This window comes from Arachis hypogaea, chromosome 20 (genome assembly GCF_003086295.3).
Source record: "Arachis hypogaea cultivar Tifrunner chromosome 20, arahy.Tifrunner.gnm2.J5K5, whole genome shotgun sequence".
Taxonomy (NCBI): domain Eukaryota; kingdom Viridiplantae; phylum Streptophyta; class Magnoliopsida; order Fabales; family Fabaceae; genus Arachis; species Arachis hypogaea.
The window spans coordinates 36,940,680-36,958,404 of NC_092055.1; positions in this window are offsets into that span (position 1 = coordinate 36,940,680).

Sequence of the window (17,725 nt, forward strand, 5' to 3'; positions counted from 1 at the left end):
GCGGGCCAGCCTAGATTTTGAAACCCGTCAAATTAAAAAAATCCGCCAAACCCACACCGCTAAATTTGCAGGTTTTGGCGGAGCGGGGCGGGCCGGCCTGTCTGGCCAAAGATATTTATTTTTTATTTTTTTATTAAATAAAAGAGTGATTACTACTACAAAATTAATAATTATATAATTTTCAAACACTTTTTTTTTTATTTTTTTATTCTTCTTTTAGTTATTAATTTTATTTATTTTGTAATACAATTTCGTATATATGCTTAAATTTTGTGATTTATTTTTTAAAATAAAGATGATTCTATTGACAAATATTATTTTGAACAATTTGATTGAAGTTAAAAATAAAAAAATAGTAAAAAATTTATATTATAATTCGACTCTTTTTTATTTGTATTAAATTTTTTAATTATTATTTTTTGATTAATTTTAATGAATTTTATTTTTCAAAAAAAAAAAGTCAAGCGGGCTAGCCCGCCGACGCGCCAATCCGCCATAAAGCGGGACGGAAAAGCATTTTGAACCCACTTTAGTTGGCGGGGCGGGGTAGGCGGGGCGGGGCGAGTCGGCCCGCTTTTCCACCCCTATTGATTATGTCGCTGAGTCGAGCTATCAAATTTTTTTGGACGGTGCCAGGCCCACAAATGGCCCAAAGCACAACAAGCGGATGACCACCCAAGACCCACCCGACCCGGAAATCAATCCCCATCAGTTCCGTTGCGTGCCGTTCTTCCTAAGTTGGCCAATAAAGATCAAACCCTCACTACTGTCGCCTACTGCCTACAGACGCCTAAATCCCATTTCAGTTCGGCGCAACTCCGCCATAAGGGTCTGAGAATCTTGTGCGCCATTAGCTTCAACTCATATTCCAAAGATTCCAACTCCAAATCATCAGTTTGAGAGCTCCGAGTGGCTTCATGCATATCCATCAGTTTGAGGTCTTGTTCACTGGACCAGAGCTAGAGAAGGAGTGAAGCGTCGGAGAAGATGACAGGGCTGGGTCACAGGGACTTCGAATGCAGATTGGACTCCGATGTAGGTTGATCAGTGTTTGAGAATCTTATGCGGCATTTACTTCAACTAAGATTGCAGTGATACCAACTCGAAATCATCAATTTGAGAATATTGTACTCCTTGAGCGGTAGAGTGAAAGAAAGAGCTTACGCCAGGAGAAGCATGAGAGGAGCGTAGTTCCTGTTGGCGATGAGTGCGCATAAATCGCGGCGGGCCTTGTCAACCTCCTTGAGGTACTTTGCGTCTACCACCACCGGCAACACCATTTGGATAGCTGGCAGAACAGAATTAACTGCTTTTCTTGAAGAATTTTGGAGAAACAACTTTAGCGCAAACTTGAGATTTTCACTTGTCAGTATACTCGAGAGAAGGCGAGTAGAGAAATATTCTTATTCTTTGTAACGACCCAACTCCCAGTATACCATGGTCATATAAGAAGCTAAGTGTTACCAACTTGTTCTTCCTAATTATTAACTGTTACTTAATATATGAGCCTGTTCCTTGTTAGAACGTTGCCAATTTTACGAGTAACTTTTTTTTTATTATATCGTTGCGGATAACAAGGTAAAATAAACAGGCATACATTGAGAGAAATAGAAAGGAAGCATAAATAAACATAGAAACACAGTTGATAATATACATCATGTACACTATAACAAAACATGTAGCGTTTACACAAGATCAAGTCAGTTTACATCCTCTTCATCTTACGTAGCTAATATTTATATGACACTCCCAGGGCCTGGCCCATACAAAAAGCCGCTAAACTGGCGCCCAGGCTAGCCTAATCACTATATAGCTCCTAGCTCTCGGGTGTACTAACACAAGCGAGAGACTAACTATCAGATAATATCATACTAGAGTGTCATCAAAAGAATGCCCCTATGGCTGTCAAGCTATATCTACACGTGGCTGTTTGGAGAATCGTCGTGAGGCTTGTCCATCTCCTCATCCTGCTCTATCTCTATCTCAGGATCCTCCTCATCATCATCATCCGCAGCTATAACTATACCCTCAGATCCACCAGAAACACTGCTGTCACTATGTACAAAACCATTCGCGAGCACAGATCCGTTCGCGTATATAGGAGCTGTCTCACCGTCCGGTAGTGCCAGCTAATCAAGCTGTGGAAAGTCGGGGATCGACTCAGGGGGAAAATACCACTCTAGTGGTATCACAGGTACGTAGTCACCAGCTAACTCAGGATCATCAGGAATGATAGGCTCAGGTACCGCCTCATTCAAAGGTTGAGCTGGTATAGGGGGTTCGGGATCATCAGGAAAAGGATGTCCAGGTGCGTCAGGATGTAACCAGGATAAGGGAAAGTCGTAAGGAGCATCGGGGTCAAAATGCGAGCTAGACAGAGGATGTTGAAAAGCTCGATTAGGTAACGCATATCGTCTAATACGAGGCTCCAAACCCATAATGAAGTAACTGTGATGTACCGGATCCTCGTAGACATAAGTGTCCTCGAACTCATAGAAGATCACGCCCGTCTCCATCTGAGGGAGAGGAAAGGAGAGAATGGGTAAGAACTAGGGAGTTCTTAGTAGGGTCGGAGTTGTTAGTTACATTCATTTATTCGTTTTCGATTAGCAGATGGATAATAGAATACAGTAAAGTAGTAAACAGAAGTTAAAAATAGATAGAAAAATAAAGAACAGAACATAAGCAGAAGAATACAAGAAGATAAAGCACAGACATAGCACTCGAGCAAACAAACATAAAGAAATAGATCACACACAAGTAGGAATGCAACAGAGAATGATGCGCAGACAAGAATGATGCATGTCTAGTCCTAGTACAGGCCATGAGCTCATGTGTCGGTTAGCACCTGCATTCCCGACATTTATCTGGTCACGAGTTCACGATTTCCCGGATACGATCTTCCATTCAAAAAAATGCGCATATAATTATTAGCAGCTTTATTGAGACAGCCTCTGCTTTCTACTCGCAGGAAATATACTCTTGGGAACGAAAAATTGCTGTAGATATCCTAGTTTCCCTACAGAAGCTCTTGGGTTGCTTTAAGCAACAGATAATAAACATTATCTCTTGGGTTGCATTAAGCAATGAATAAGCAAACAATATCTCTTGGGTTTCCTCAAGCAACAATTAACTTTTCAATAAGTCCTCTCCTCTTAATCTCTTTACTCTGCTCTGACTTCTCTGTTTAACATGTGTACTTAAAGCTTATGTAAATCTCGATATGAATAGTTAGCCTATCCCAAGTATAGGTTCATTAAGTCTATACTGAAACAGTTTAACTTTTCATATAGTACCTAACCCTAGTCGCAACTCAAGAACTAACTATGTTGCCCTAGTTTGTTCGCTAGTCTCTGTCTGTTTTTCTGTCATTAAAATTTTACAGACTTTTTCTTCGATTTTTATCTTTTCTTCAACTTTTTATCTTTTATTTATCTTTGCCTCACTAATATGTTCTTACCACTCCCTAAGTGTTTTATGAAGGTAATTATGAGATTCTGCGCTTAAAGTTGTCTTTCTAAAGCTTTTACAGAAAACTGCATTTTCCGTATTATTTTATTATTTTTATTATAATATTATTTTTAATTAAATATTATTATTTAATATTTTATTATTATTTATTATTTTATCATTAATTTTCGAAAATTAACTTACCTTTTACTTTTAACCTTTAAAATTCACTTTTTATCACCCGTAACTTTTAATATTTCTACTTTTACCACCCTAACTTTCAGAAATTACTAAATAACCCCTTAAACACCAAAATTTTTACTTCCTTGCCCTTTTAAGGATCTAAAGTCTGTTCTTCATTGTTCTTCATCACACTTAAAGTGTTCTTCATGTTCTTCATAAATTCTTCAGATTCTTTCTCTGTTTTTACCCGTTTTTCAGTCTTTTCAGCAACCGATTTTTACTATAACTCATAATAAATTAGCAGCCACTAAAACCCCATATTTTCTACATGATTTCAACACAAATTGAATCTCAATTTAAGCCTAGGGTTTTACTTTTCCAGCTGCCCCAAGAACATGAACTTTAAAGCTTGAATTTCATCAAATTTCATCAAAATTTCACCAAATTTTCACCAAGAATCAATCATATAGGTAACCAATTTTTAGCACAGCCAAATCATACAACATTCACAAAATTCAAACACAAATAATCAAGATTAATTTCGTTACACCCTACCTGGTTTTGCTGCTCCTAATTCAGTTAGACTTTCAGGTGGTCCTTAAGCACTTTTTCCTCTTAAATCACATCAAGAACAACTTTAAATCCAAAAACTCTCAACTAACCAAATCTCACTCAGCAAGTTAGGAAGTGATTTCTAACCTTAGACTTGCTGAAAAGTTACGTTTCTTGGCCCTCAAGTCAAGTTAAGCATGATTCCTAAGGAAGAACATCAAGAAAACACATGTTTAAGCATGTTTTCTTGAAACCGAATCAAAAGAGAGATGGTGCATCCAAATCACCTTGATTCCAGCCTTGATAATTTATATGATCATGTAGAGAAAGAAGAGAGGATCATTTTGGTCGGATTGAAATTTTGATTTGAGTTTTAGTTCAGCATAAATCAAGCTTTGAAGATTTGGAACTAGAACTTTTCTCTCTTTTTCTCTCTTCCTATTTTCGGCCACAAAGTGAAAATGACCCAGCCTTGGGGGTTTTGGGGGGTGTAGGGTGAGTTGTGATTGGTTGGCTTGGAGGTGGATTAAAATAATATTAAAATATCTCAGGTGTATAACTACTAAAATTAGATGTATCGGAACACTTGTATAAACATCTCTAAAAATTATTTTCTGAGCTACTAGCATAAATGACACTAGTAACATATTTATTATGAGAGTAAAACATGTATAATGAGGCCTTAGCATTGCTAAAGTCATCAGAGAGTGCTGGTGCTAAGCTGCACCAGTAAACTGTGAACCCGGTTAAACCGATTTTCTATTTTTAACTAAAACTGACCAGGTAACCTTATAATATCATTCAAGAAGCTTCTAATACTAATATAATGATAATATTATCCTATTATCTCTCTTCTCTCATGAATCGAGTCTGGTTTATCAAACTGAGACTATTTACGAAAAACCGAATCAAAACTCCTAACCGATACTGTTAAAAAACTAGGTTCTTCGTGACTGCGTTATCGAGCTTGCCTCAGAAAAGGTTCTAGCTTAAAGATAACATAATGACAATGAGGATTGAGATACTTTGTAACAGCCCAGACCACCCGCTAGCACGATATTGTCCGCTTTGGCACACAAGGCCTCACGGTTTTGCCTTTGACGATAGGGATGCTAGCCGAAGTCCCCCACACTCACTCGTCAAAACGCGTCATGCTAGGGAGAGGTATCCACACCCTTATAAGGCATGCTTCGTTCCCCTCTCCCACCGATGTGGGCCTTACAATCCACCCCCCTAAGGGAGTCCAGCGCCGCGCTGGCACATCGATCCGGGTTCTGGCTCTGATACCATCTGTAACAGCCCAGACCACCCGCTAGCACGATATTGTCCGCTTTGGCACACAAGGCCTCACAGTTTTGCCTTTGACGATAGGGATGCTAGCCGAAGCCCCCCACACTCACTCGTCAAAACGCGTCATGCTAGGGAGAGGTATCCACACCCTTATAAGGCATGCTTCGTTCTCCTCTCCAACCGATGTGGGCCTTACATACTTGATGATATATCAAAGGTTTTTCCCTTACCGATCTTCCGGAGAAATTCGTACTTTCAGAAAAGATCTCGCATTCTCGAAAACCGGGGTTGTTACATTCTACCCTCCTAAAAGAAAATTTTGCCCTCAAAATTTCAGTTACCTGAGAATAGATGTGGGTAATCAGCTTTCATCTTATCTTCTAGTTCCCAAGTGTGCTCTTCTTCTTCTCTTTGTCCCCAAGCTACTTTGATTAAGCGAACAGTTTTTCCTCTTAGCTGCTTATCACTTCTTTCTACGATCCAAACTGGTGATGCTTGATATGTCAAATCGTTTCGTAACTGTACTGTCTCTGGTTGTAAAATGTGACTCTCGTCGGGAGTATATTTCTTAAGTTGCGAGACATGAAAAACATCATGAAGGTTTGATAGATATGGAGGAAGGGCTACTTGATAAGCTACTAGACCGACTCTTTTAAGTATTTAAAAAGGTCCTATGTATCGAGGGTTAAGCTTTTTAGTCTTAAGGGCTCTACCTATTCCAGTAGTCGGGGTTACTTTAAGAAAGACATGGTCTCCCTCACTAAACTCTAAGGGTCTACGTCTATTATCGACATAGCTCTTATGACGGCTCTGTGCGGTCTGGATCTTCTGGCGAATCCCCTTTATCTTCTCAGTAGTTTCTTGCACTAAGTCTGGACCTAAGATACTAGCTTCTCCGTCATCATTCCAACACAATGGTGTCTGACATCTCCTTCCGTAGAGAGCTTCATATGGTGCCATCCCGATACTTTGTTGGTAACTGTTGTTGTAGACGAACTCGACCAACGTCAAATATTTATCCCAACTGCCTTGGTTATCCATCACACAAGATCTTAGCATGTCTTCTAATGTCTGGATTGTCCGCTCTGATTGTCCGTCTGTCTGAGGATGGTATGCTGTACTCATATGCATTTCTGTTCCTAAAACTTTTTGAAAAGCTCCCCAGAATCTGGAAGTAAACCTCGGATCTCGATCTAAAATAATTGACGAAGGTATCCCGTGCAATCGTATGATTTCTTGAATATATATCCGTGCCAGCCTTTCTAAAGTATAGTCAACTCGAATCGGAAGGAAATGCGCTGATTTTGTTAACCTGTCCACAATTATCCAGATGGCATCCTATCCTGTTAAGGTCCTTGGCAATCCTGTGATAAAATCCATAGTGATCTGCTCCCATTTCTATTGTGGTATTTCCAAGGGTTGCAGGGTTCCTGATGGCTTCTGATGTTCCACCTTCACCCTCTGACAGGTTAAACATTTTGAGAAATAGTCAGCTACCTCTCTTTTTAAGCCCAGCCACCAGAACATTTGTTTCAAATCTGGATACATCTTTGTCCCTCCAGGATGCATAGAGAATCTACTTTGATGAGCTTTTGTAAGAATCCTTCGTCACAAATCTCTAGAACTAGGCACACAAATTCTGTTCTTGTATCTCCAGAGACTGCTACGATATAGTCTTACAGCTTTTGGTTTCTTTACTTTCATCCGTCTCAGCATCGTCATCATTTCTGAGTCCTGTGCTTGTGCTTGCTGAATCCTAATCTTAAAATCTGGTGTTATATGCAATTGGGCCAGACGGACTCCACTTGACGTCTCAGTCATAGCCAAATTAAGGTCCTCAAATTTCACAAGTAGCTTCTCTTCCTTTATCATCATCCAAGAGATACTCAAATTCTTCCTGCTCAAGGCGTCTGCCACCACGTTCGCTTTTCCTGGGTGGTAACTTAACTTAAAATCATAGTCCTTCAGGAACTCCATCCACCTTCACTGTCGCATATTAAGATCCTTCTGGTCAAACATATACTTTAAACTTTTGTGGTCAGAGAAAACTTCTAGTTGAGCGCCATACAAATAGTGCCTCCAGATCTTCAGAGCAAACACTACTGCAGCCAATTCCAAGTCATGCGTTGGATAATTTCGTTCATGAGGTCTTAGCTTCCGGGAAGCATAAGCCACTACATTTTTGTCTTGCATCAGCACACATCCAAGTCCTTTATGAGAGGCATCACAGTATACTTCAAATGGTTTCTGTGGGTCGGGTAGTACTAATACAGGTACAGTTGTTAACTTTTCCTTAAGCATCTGGAAGCTTCTATCACACTCAGTCGTCCAGATAAATGGAACTTCCTTTCGTGTAAGGTAAGTCAAAGGTAAGGCTATCTGTAAAAATCCTTTGATGAACCTCCGGTAATAGCCAACAAGTCCGAGGAAACTCCGAACTTCTGTAACGGTCGTAGGTGGTTCCCACTGCACTACTGCTTCAATTTTTAAAGGATCCACTGCAATTCCTCCCTGTGATATAACATGTCCCAAAAATGCCACCTTCTCTGTCCAGAATTTGCACTTTGATAGTTTAGCATATAACTTCCGAGTTCTCAGTATCTGCAATATAGTCCTTAGATGCTCTTCATGCTCTCTTTCTGTCTTCAAATAGATGAGAATATCGTCTATGAAAACTACTATGAACTGATCAAGGTACGAACGGAAAATACGATTCATGTAATCCATGAAAATCGCAGGAGCATTAGTTAGTCCAAACGACATAACCGTATACTCATAGTGACCATATCGAGTTCTAAATGCAGTCTTCGGTATATCTGACTCTTTCACTCGAATTTGGTGATAGCCCGATCGCAAATCAATCTTTGAAAACACAGTTGCACCTTTTAACTGATCCATCAAATCATCTATTCGTGGAAGTGGATACTTGTTCTTGATGGTGACTTTATTTAGCTGTCGGTAATCTACACAAAGTCTCATTCCACCATCCTTCTTCTTTACTAGCAACACCGGAGCTCCCCAAGGTGATGCACTGAGATGAATAAATTTCTTTCCAAGTAGCTCATCCAACTACTTCTTCAAATCTGCAAGTTCCAATTGTGACATCCGGTACGGTGCTATGGAAATTAGTCCGGTTCCAGGTACTAGTTCAATGCTAAAGTCTATCTCTCACTGAGGAGGAAACTCAGGTATGTCGTCCGGGAAAACATCAGGAAATTCCTTCACCACTCGGATTCGTTCTAAGCTTAGTTCACTGTCATTCGAGCTAGCCGCTAACAGAACGTACCCCTCACAATCACTCCCATCTAATGTAACTCTTACAGAATTCAGATATAAAGTATGAGACAGAAATGGTTTAATATCTAAACTATTAGACGAAATAACAGCAGTTCTTTCATAGCAATCAAGGAAAACATGATACTTGGACAACTAATCTAATCCTAGAATAACTTCCAAACCACATAGAGGCAAACAGATTAGATCATGTATAAAAGTTCTGTTCCTAATAGTGAATGGTACTTGCAGGCCCACTAAACTAGTCAAAGCATTTTGGGATGCAGGTGTATAGACAATTAGATCAAAGTTCAACTCAGAGAAATCTAGTTCCAACTCACGAGCAACAGTTAAAGAAATAAAGGAATGCGATGCACCCGAATCATACAGTACATTTAGAAATCGATTCTTGACGTAACACTGACCTTGGATCAGGGCGTCTGATTGCATAGCATCATCAGCAGTCATGGCAAACACTCGACCTTGTTGCTGGGTTCATGCTGGATTTTGAGTAACCCTCTTTGGGCAATTCTTAGCCTTATGTCCTGGTTCCCACAAGTGAAACAAGCGTTCATTCCTTACAGCATCCACATCTAACATAGCCATAGCCATGGAGATCATAACAACGATGAGGATAACTATGCCTCGCATCGATTCGTCATTCGGAACTCGGTTAAACTATGCCTATTCACAATCATTAAGGTCCTATCCGCACCAAACAATCAACATTAAGGTGATCAGTCTTAATATCTCAAGTTAGCCACGAACATTTCCAAAATGAGCGCTCATAGATATTCATCCCAAATGTATCTTAGAGATACCCTGACAGCATGAGACATATAATAGATTATGTAGTGAAGCATAGTCAGTCCATTCCCCAGGCTCTATTGGGAACGAACTGCTCTGATACCAAATTGTAACGACCCAACTCCCGGTATGCCATGGTCATACAAGAAGCTAAGTGTTACCAACTTGTTCTTCCTAATTATTAACTGTTACTTAATATATGAGCCCGTTCCTTGTTAGAACGTTGCCAATTTTACGAGTAACTTTTTTTTATTATATTGTTGCGGATAACAAGGTAAAATAAATAGGCATACATTGAGAGAAATAGAAAGGAAGCATAAATAAACATAGAAACACAGTTGATAATATACATTATGTACACTATAACAAAACATGTAGCGTTTACACAAGATCAAGTCAGTTTACATCCTCGTCATCCTACGTAGCTAATATTTACACGACACTCCCAACGCCTGGCCCATACAAAAAGCCGCTAAGCTGGCTCCCAGGCTACCCTAACCACTATATAGCTCCTAGCTCTCGGGTGTACTAACACAAGTGAGAGACTAACTATCAGATAATGTCAGACTAGAGTGTCATCAAAGGAATGCCCCTACGGCTGTCAAGCTATATCTACACGTGGCCGTTTGGAGAATCGTCGTGAGGCTCGTCCATCTCCTCATCCTGCTCTATATCTATCTCAGGATCCTCCTCCTCATCATCATCCGCAGCTATAACTATACCCTCAGATCCACCAGAAACACTGATGTCACTATGTACAAAACCATTCGCGAGCACAGGTTCGTTCGCGTGTATAGGAGCTGTCCCACCGTCTGGTAGTGCCGGCTCATCAGGCTGTGGAAAGTCGTGGATCGGCTCAGGGGGAAAATCCCACTCTGGTGGTATCACAGGTACGTAGTCACCAGCTAATTCAGGCTCATCAAGAATGATAGGCTCAGGTACCTGATAAACCCATATTTTATGATATATTTTGTGCTTAGTTTGAGTGATTTATTCAATCCTTCACCCACTTATTCATATTAATTGCATAGTTTTACTTTCCCTTCCCTATTATGTGATGTATGTGAAAAACATGTTTCCTATGCTTAAAAATAATTATTTTGATTACCCTTTATTTCTATTCGATGCCGTGATTAGTGTGTTGAGTAGTTTCAGATCTTCTAAGGCAGGAATGACTTAAAGGATGGAAAGGAAACATACAAAATTGGAAGGAAAGCATAAAACGGAGTTTGTGAAGAAACTGGCAGCCACGCGATCGCATGGACGACGCGACCGCATGCCAGTGCGAAGAGAGCGCGACGCGAACGCATGACTGACGCTATCGCGCGCCTCGAGCGAAACACATATGACGCAGTCGCATGAATGACGCGACCGCGTGCCAAGGAAGACTCTGAATGATGCGACCGCGTGACCCACGCAGACGCGTGACAGAGGCCACGCACCAGAAATTGCAGAAAACGCTCATAACGAATTCTGAAGCCCTTTTTGGCCCAAATCCAAGTCCAGAAGGCTTAGACCAGAGGTTATGAAGTGGGAGAATGCATCCATTCAGGGAGAGTCTCCACTTTTAGTTAGTTTTCATGATTTAGATTTAGTTTAGAGAGAGGTTCTCTCCTCTCTCTCCTCTCTTTAGGATTAGGATTTAGAATTAGGATTTTATTCGCTTTCAGGATTATCTCTTTATCAGGTTCAATATTCCTTTTCATTATTTTCTCAATTTAACTTATGAATTCTTCTATGTTACAGATTACTCTTTGAATTAATGTTATTTGAGGTATTTCAGTTTATTATTGATCTCTTTTATTTACATTATTGTTATTTCTATCTGAAGACATTTTTATTCCAGTAGATTTACTTTCCTCCCTTTTGGTCTTGGTTAAGAAATCAGTAATTCAGGAGTTATCAAACTCAAACATGATTGATAATTGTTATCTTTTTTAATTAAATTGAACTTCAATAATCCCAATCTTTTCTTAGGAAATAAATAGGATTCGAAGATCAAACCAATTAATCCATTGACCTTCCTTTATCTTAGTAAAGGTTAACAAAGTGGAATTAAGATTCAATTCTCATCATCATTGATAAGGATAATTAGGATAGGACCTCTAATTTCTCATACCTTGCCAAAAGTTTATTTACAGTCATTTATTTAATTTACTTGCCATTTAAATTGCTTGTTCTTCATTTACTTTATTTGCTAATTAAACCATTCGCTCCTCATTCTCAAAACCCCAATTTACAACTTCCATAACCAATAATAAAAACATACTTCCCTGCAGTTCCTTGAGAAGACGACCCGAGGTTTGAATACTTCGGTTATCAATTTACTTAGGGGTTTGTTACTTGTGACAACCAAAACGTTTGTATGAAAGGACTTTTGAAGGTTTAGAAACTATACTTGCAACGAGGATTTATCCACAAATTTCTAGACCTTGCAAAAGTTCTCTCATCAAAATGGCGTCGTTGCCGGGGAACTGCGATTGTGTGCCTTATTATTGGTTATTGTAAATATTTTTCTTTTACTTGTTTATTTGTCTTTATTTTTCCCTTTTTATTTCTATTAGCTACTATGAATTCTCACCCCTCTCGCTTTGAGTTTGGTTCTAATGTTATTGAAAGGAATGGAAGTTATAACAGGAACATGCATCAAGGTCAGAACAATCAAAGATGGATGGAGCCAAGAGGATCTGATCAACCCTTTAGGCAACAACACCCTCCAAGATATCATGGACAAAGACCATTCTACAATGTATACCAAGCCAATAGACATGGTGGCCAACCCTGCAATTACCCACAAGCCCCACCATGTGCTTATAGACCACCCTCTCAACATAATTTCGAACCACCACACTCACAAGCTTCTTTTCACCATTCACCACCATATCATCCTCATTTACCCCGATTCCAATCCAATTACTCCCAAACACCACCACCTCCCAATGTACCACGTCCAAATCCAGCACCCCGAGAATCAGAGGTTCGCCTCAAGAAAACAGTAGATCGACTTCAAACAACCCTTCATCAACTGGAGCAAGCAATAAGTCAATTATCTTCTAGTTGTTCGAACATTCAAGGACCTCCCACAACTCCGTGTGGACAATCTAATGATGAGCGTAGCATGAAGGAGATACTAGAAACTCCAGTGGACAGAACAGAGCATGACTTCATACTAGAACAAGTAGAGGAAGCTGTCATTATACAAGAAGAAGAGTTGGTTGAAGACTTAGGAGATGCTGAACCTCCATGGAAATCCAAAGTTGTGGAGCATTCTGTCAAGGATGTTACAATTGATGCTAAGGAGAATAGTACACAACCCCCAGAGCAAGTCTCTCATGAAGAACTAGACAGAATAACCCAAGAAGCAAGTCTCCTTGATGATGATAGTCACAAGTCAAGTCCTCCTAGTAATGAACTTGCATCCGCAAGTGAATTCTCTGAGATCGAAGAATCTTCCCCAAGTGAATACGAAGATGATACGGAGGTAGATTTCTCTCAACCTCTAATCTATGACTTAAGTGATGAGAAAGACATAGATGGCTTTGATCAGGACATGGATACATTTGAAGAATCTTGCAAAGAAGTGGAGAAATTCACAGAAGAGCACAAGGGAGTAGAACTCACAGAACCACTGGAACCACCTATCCCAAGGCCATTACCACCCAATACAAGTTTCAAGTGGGTACAATCCTTAACCTTTAACTGTGTTTTTCCACTTGAATATGGTTTGCTTGAAACAGATGGCCAGCTTAGAGCTCTCTGCGCCTTTAAGAGTAAAAGGAAAATGGCTCGTACTCAGAGCTGGTGCACAAGGTTCAATAAGGTTCCACGCTTCAACTCGAAGTGTACGGATTGGCATCATGATCTATCAAATGGATCTTGGAAAACGTTTGGTTATTCTGGTGAGAATCTAATTTCTAAACCGCCCAGATGGAAAAATATAGATCAAGACAAAGGCGGATTTAAAAGCCAAGTTTGGGATCCTGGAATCTATTCTGACATTCGTCACCCCGGGAGCCTGAGAATCTATATGAAGCTGCTCAGAAGCTTTACATGCCTAGTTTGGGACCCCAGAGGCTATTGGCATTCCAAGCGTTGGTGGAGATTTCTGGATGAATTTAAGCACAAGCCACCATAACAGGAAGCTCATCCAATGTCCAACTTAAGGACTTTAAGTAAAACTGCTAGGTGGGAGACAACCCACCATAGTATGATCGTTCCTTTCCTTTTAATTTTAATTTTATTCCATTTTGTTTATTTTTGAGTTTTATTTTATTTTTATTGAACCTGGAATCATGCATAACATTCATATTAGCATTTCATTCTGCATTTTGCACAAAAAAAGAGAAAGGGTGTGCAACGCGACTGCATCACTCATGCGATCGCGTCAAATTGCAAAAAACACTACCCACGCGACCAAGTCATTCACGCGGCCGCGTGCTCTGGAGATCAGCGTAAAGATCTAACGTCCAGAAAGTTAGGCAGGAATCGTGCGACCATTGTGCGTTTCGCACAAACGGCCCACGCGATCGCGTCCCTGACGCGATCGCGTCACTTGCACATCATCCATCCCACGCGATAGCGTGAGCAACGCGATCGCGTCGCATGGATTGCACAACACCCCAAAAGGAGACAGAGAGTTGCGCTGAAACGACACTGGATTCGTGCGTTTAGCACAATTTCCAACGACGTGATCGCATGCCCAGGCGATCGCGTCATTCACTCTTTTTGCCCTTCACGCGATCGCGTCGACCCCCATTTCACCCCAGCCACGCGACCGCATGCCCCCCGCAATCGCGTGGATTCAAATTTATACCCGCCAGTCACGCGAACCCTATCAGTCGCGCCCCCCCACCCCCCCAAACCCCTCTTCCTCTCTTCTTCTCCAACCAAGCACCGCCACCCAGCCACCATCACCCACCGCCGCCACTGCCGACCACCCCCCAGACCCCGCCGGCCACCCATCCCCCTTCCTCCCCCCCCCTCTTTCTTCTTCTTCCTTCTTCTTCCTCCCTCCACCGCCACTGCCCTCCTCCGCGATCACCACCACCGCGCCGCTGTCACCACTGTCCAGCGCCACCCACGCCCCCCTTTCTTCCCCTATCCCCCTACCCCCATGGTGCACGAAATTGTGATGTCCAGGCTCGAACAATCCCTGGCAACGTGAGCAACTTGGTACGCGTAATCGTGATTACACTGTAATTATGTAAAATTCATGGCTCTTTCTTTCCCTGGCAATGGCGCCAATAACATGGTGCCAATACCATGGTTCACAACTTCGATACAACTAACCAGCAAGTGCACTGGGTCATCCAAGTAATACCTTACGTGAGTAAGGGTTGAATCCCATGGAGATTGTTGGTATGAAGCAAACTATGGTCACCTTGTAAATCTCAGTCAGGCAGATATAAAGTGATAATGGTGTTTTCGAATATGATATAATAAAATAGGGATAGAGATACTTATGTAATTCATTGGTAGAAATTTCAGATAAGCGAATGGAGGTGCTTTCGTTCCTCTGAACCTCTGCTTTCCTGCTATCTTCATCCAATCAGTCTTACTCCTTTCCATGGTTGGCTTTATGCAAGGGCATCACCGTTGTCAGTGGCTACATCCCCTCCTCTCAGTGAATAATATGCTCACGCATCCTGTCACGTCACGGCTATTCATCTGTCGGTTCTCGATCATGCTGGAATAGGATTCACCCTCCTTTTGCGTCTGTCACTAACGCCCAGCACTCGCGAGTTTGAAGCTCGTCACAGTCATTCAATCATTGAATCCTACTCGGAATACCACAGACAAGGTTTAGACTTTCCGGATTCTCTTGAATGCCGCCATCATTCTAGCTTACGCCACGAAGATTCTGGTTAGGAGATCTAAGAGATATTCACTCTAGCTTATTTCATGTAGAACGGAAGTGTTTGTCAGGCACGTGTTCATAGGGGAGAATGGTGATGAGCGTCACACATAATCATCACCTTCATCACGTTCTTGGGTCCGAATGGATATCTTAGAAGCGAAATAAGATGAATTGAATAGAAAACAGTAGTACTTTGCATTAATCTTTGAGGAACAGCAGAGCTCTACACCTTAATCTATGGAGTGTAGAAACTCTACCGTGAAAATACATAAGTGAAGGTCCAGGCATGGCCGAGATGGCCAGCCCTCTAAAACGTGATCAATAGTCTCCTAGGATGAACAATGGATTAAAACTGAGACCAAAGATGTCTAATACAATAGTAAGAGGTCCTATTTATAATAAACTAGCTACTAGGGTTTACATGAGTAAGTAATTGATGCATAAATCCACTTCTTGGGCCCACTTGGTGTGTGTTTGGGCTGAGCTTGAGTGTTGCACGTGCAGAGGCCATTTGTGGAGTTGAACGCCAGGTTTTGATCCATTTCTGGCGTTCAACTCTGGTTTTGGATCCTTTTCTGGCGCTGGACGCCAGATTTGGGTAGAAAGCTGGCGTTGAACGCCAGTTTACGTCATCTATTCTTGGCCAAAGTATAGACTACTATATATTTCTGGAAATCCCTGTATGTCTACTTTCCAACGCAATTGGAAGCGCGCCATTTCAAATTCTGTAGCTCCAGAAAATCCATTTTGAGTGCAGGGAGTTCAGAATCCAACAGCATCAGCAGTCCTTCTTCAACCTCTGAATCTGATTTTTGCTCAAGTCCCTTAATTTCAGCCGGAAAATACCTGAAATCACAGAAAAACACACAAACTCATAGTAAAGTCCAGAAATGTGAATTTAACATAAAAACTAATGAAAACATCCCTAAAATTAACTAGATCCTACTAAAAACATACTAAAAACAATGCCAAAAAGCGTATAAATTATCCGCTCATCACAACACCAAACTTAAATTGTTGCTTGTCCCCAAGCAACTGAAAATCAAATAGGATAAAAAGAAGAAAATATACTATAAATTCCAAACTATCAATGAAACAGAGCTTCAATCATATGAGCGGGACTTATAGCTTTTTGCCTCTTGAATAGTTTTGGCATCTCACTTTATCCATTGAAGTTTAGAATGATTGGCATCTATAGGAACTTCAGATTTCGAATAGTGTTATTGACTCTCCTAGTTCAGTATGATGATTCTTGAACACAGCTTCTTTCATGAGTCTTGGCCGTGGCCCTAAGCACTTTGTTTTCCAGTATTACCACCGGATACATAAATGCCACAGACACATAATTGGGTGAACCTTTTCAGATTGTGACTCAGCTTTGCTAAAGTCCCCAATTAGAGGTGTCCAGGGTTCTTAAGCACACTCTTTTTTTGCTTTGAACCTTGACTTTAACCGCTCAGTCTCAAGTTTTCACTTGACACCTTCACGCCACTAGCACATGGTTAGGGACAGCTTGGTTTAGCCACTTAGACCGGGATTTTATTCCTTTAGGCCCTCCTATCCACTGATGCTCAAAGCCTTGGGATCCTTTTTATTGCCCTTGCCTTTTGGTTTTAAGGGTTATTGGATTTTTGCTCTTGCCTCTTGGTTTTAAGAGCTTTTGGCTTTTTCTGCTTGCTTTTCTTTCTATTATTATTTTTTTTTCCTATATTTTTTTTTCTGCAAGCTTTGTTCTTTGCTGCTTTTTCTTGCTTCAAGAATCATTTTTATGATTTTTCAGATTATCAAATAACATGTCTCCTAGTCATCATTCTTTCAAGAGCCAACATATTTAACATTTTTAAACAACAACTTCAAAAGATATATGCACTGTTCAAGCATACATTCAGAAAACAAGAAGCATTGTCACCACATCAATATAATTAAACTAAGTTCAAGGATAAATTCGAAACTCATGTACTTCTTGTTCTTTTGAATTAAAACATTTTTCATTTAAGAGAGGTGATGGATTCATAGGACATTCATAACTTTAAGACATAGTTACTAACTACTAATGATCATGTAATGAAGACACAAACATAGATAAGCACTTAACATAGAAAACGAAAAACAGAAGAAATAAGAGCAAGGAATGAATCCACCTTAGTGATGGTGGCGTTTCCTTCTTGAGGAACCAATGATGTCCTTGAGCTCTTCTATGTCTCTTCCTTGCCTTTGTTGCTCCTCCTTCATTGCTTTTAGATCTTCTCTGATTTCATGAAGGATGATGGAGTGCTCTTGATGTTCCACCCTTAGTTGCTTCCAATAATTGTG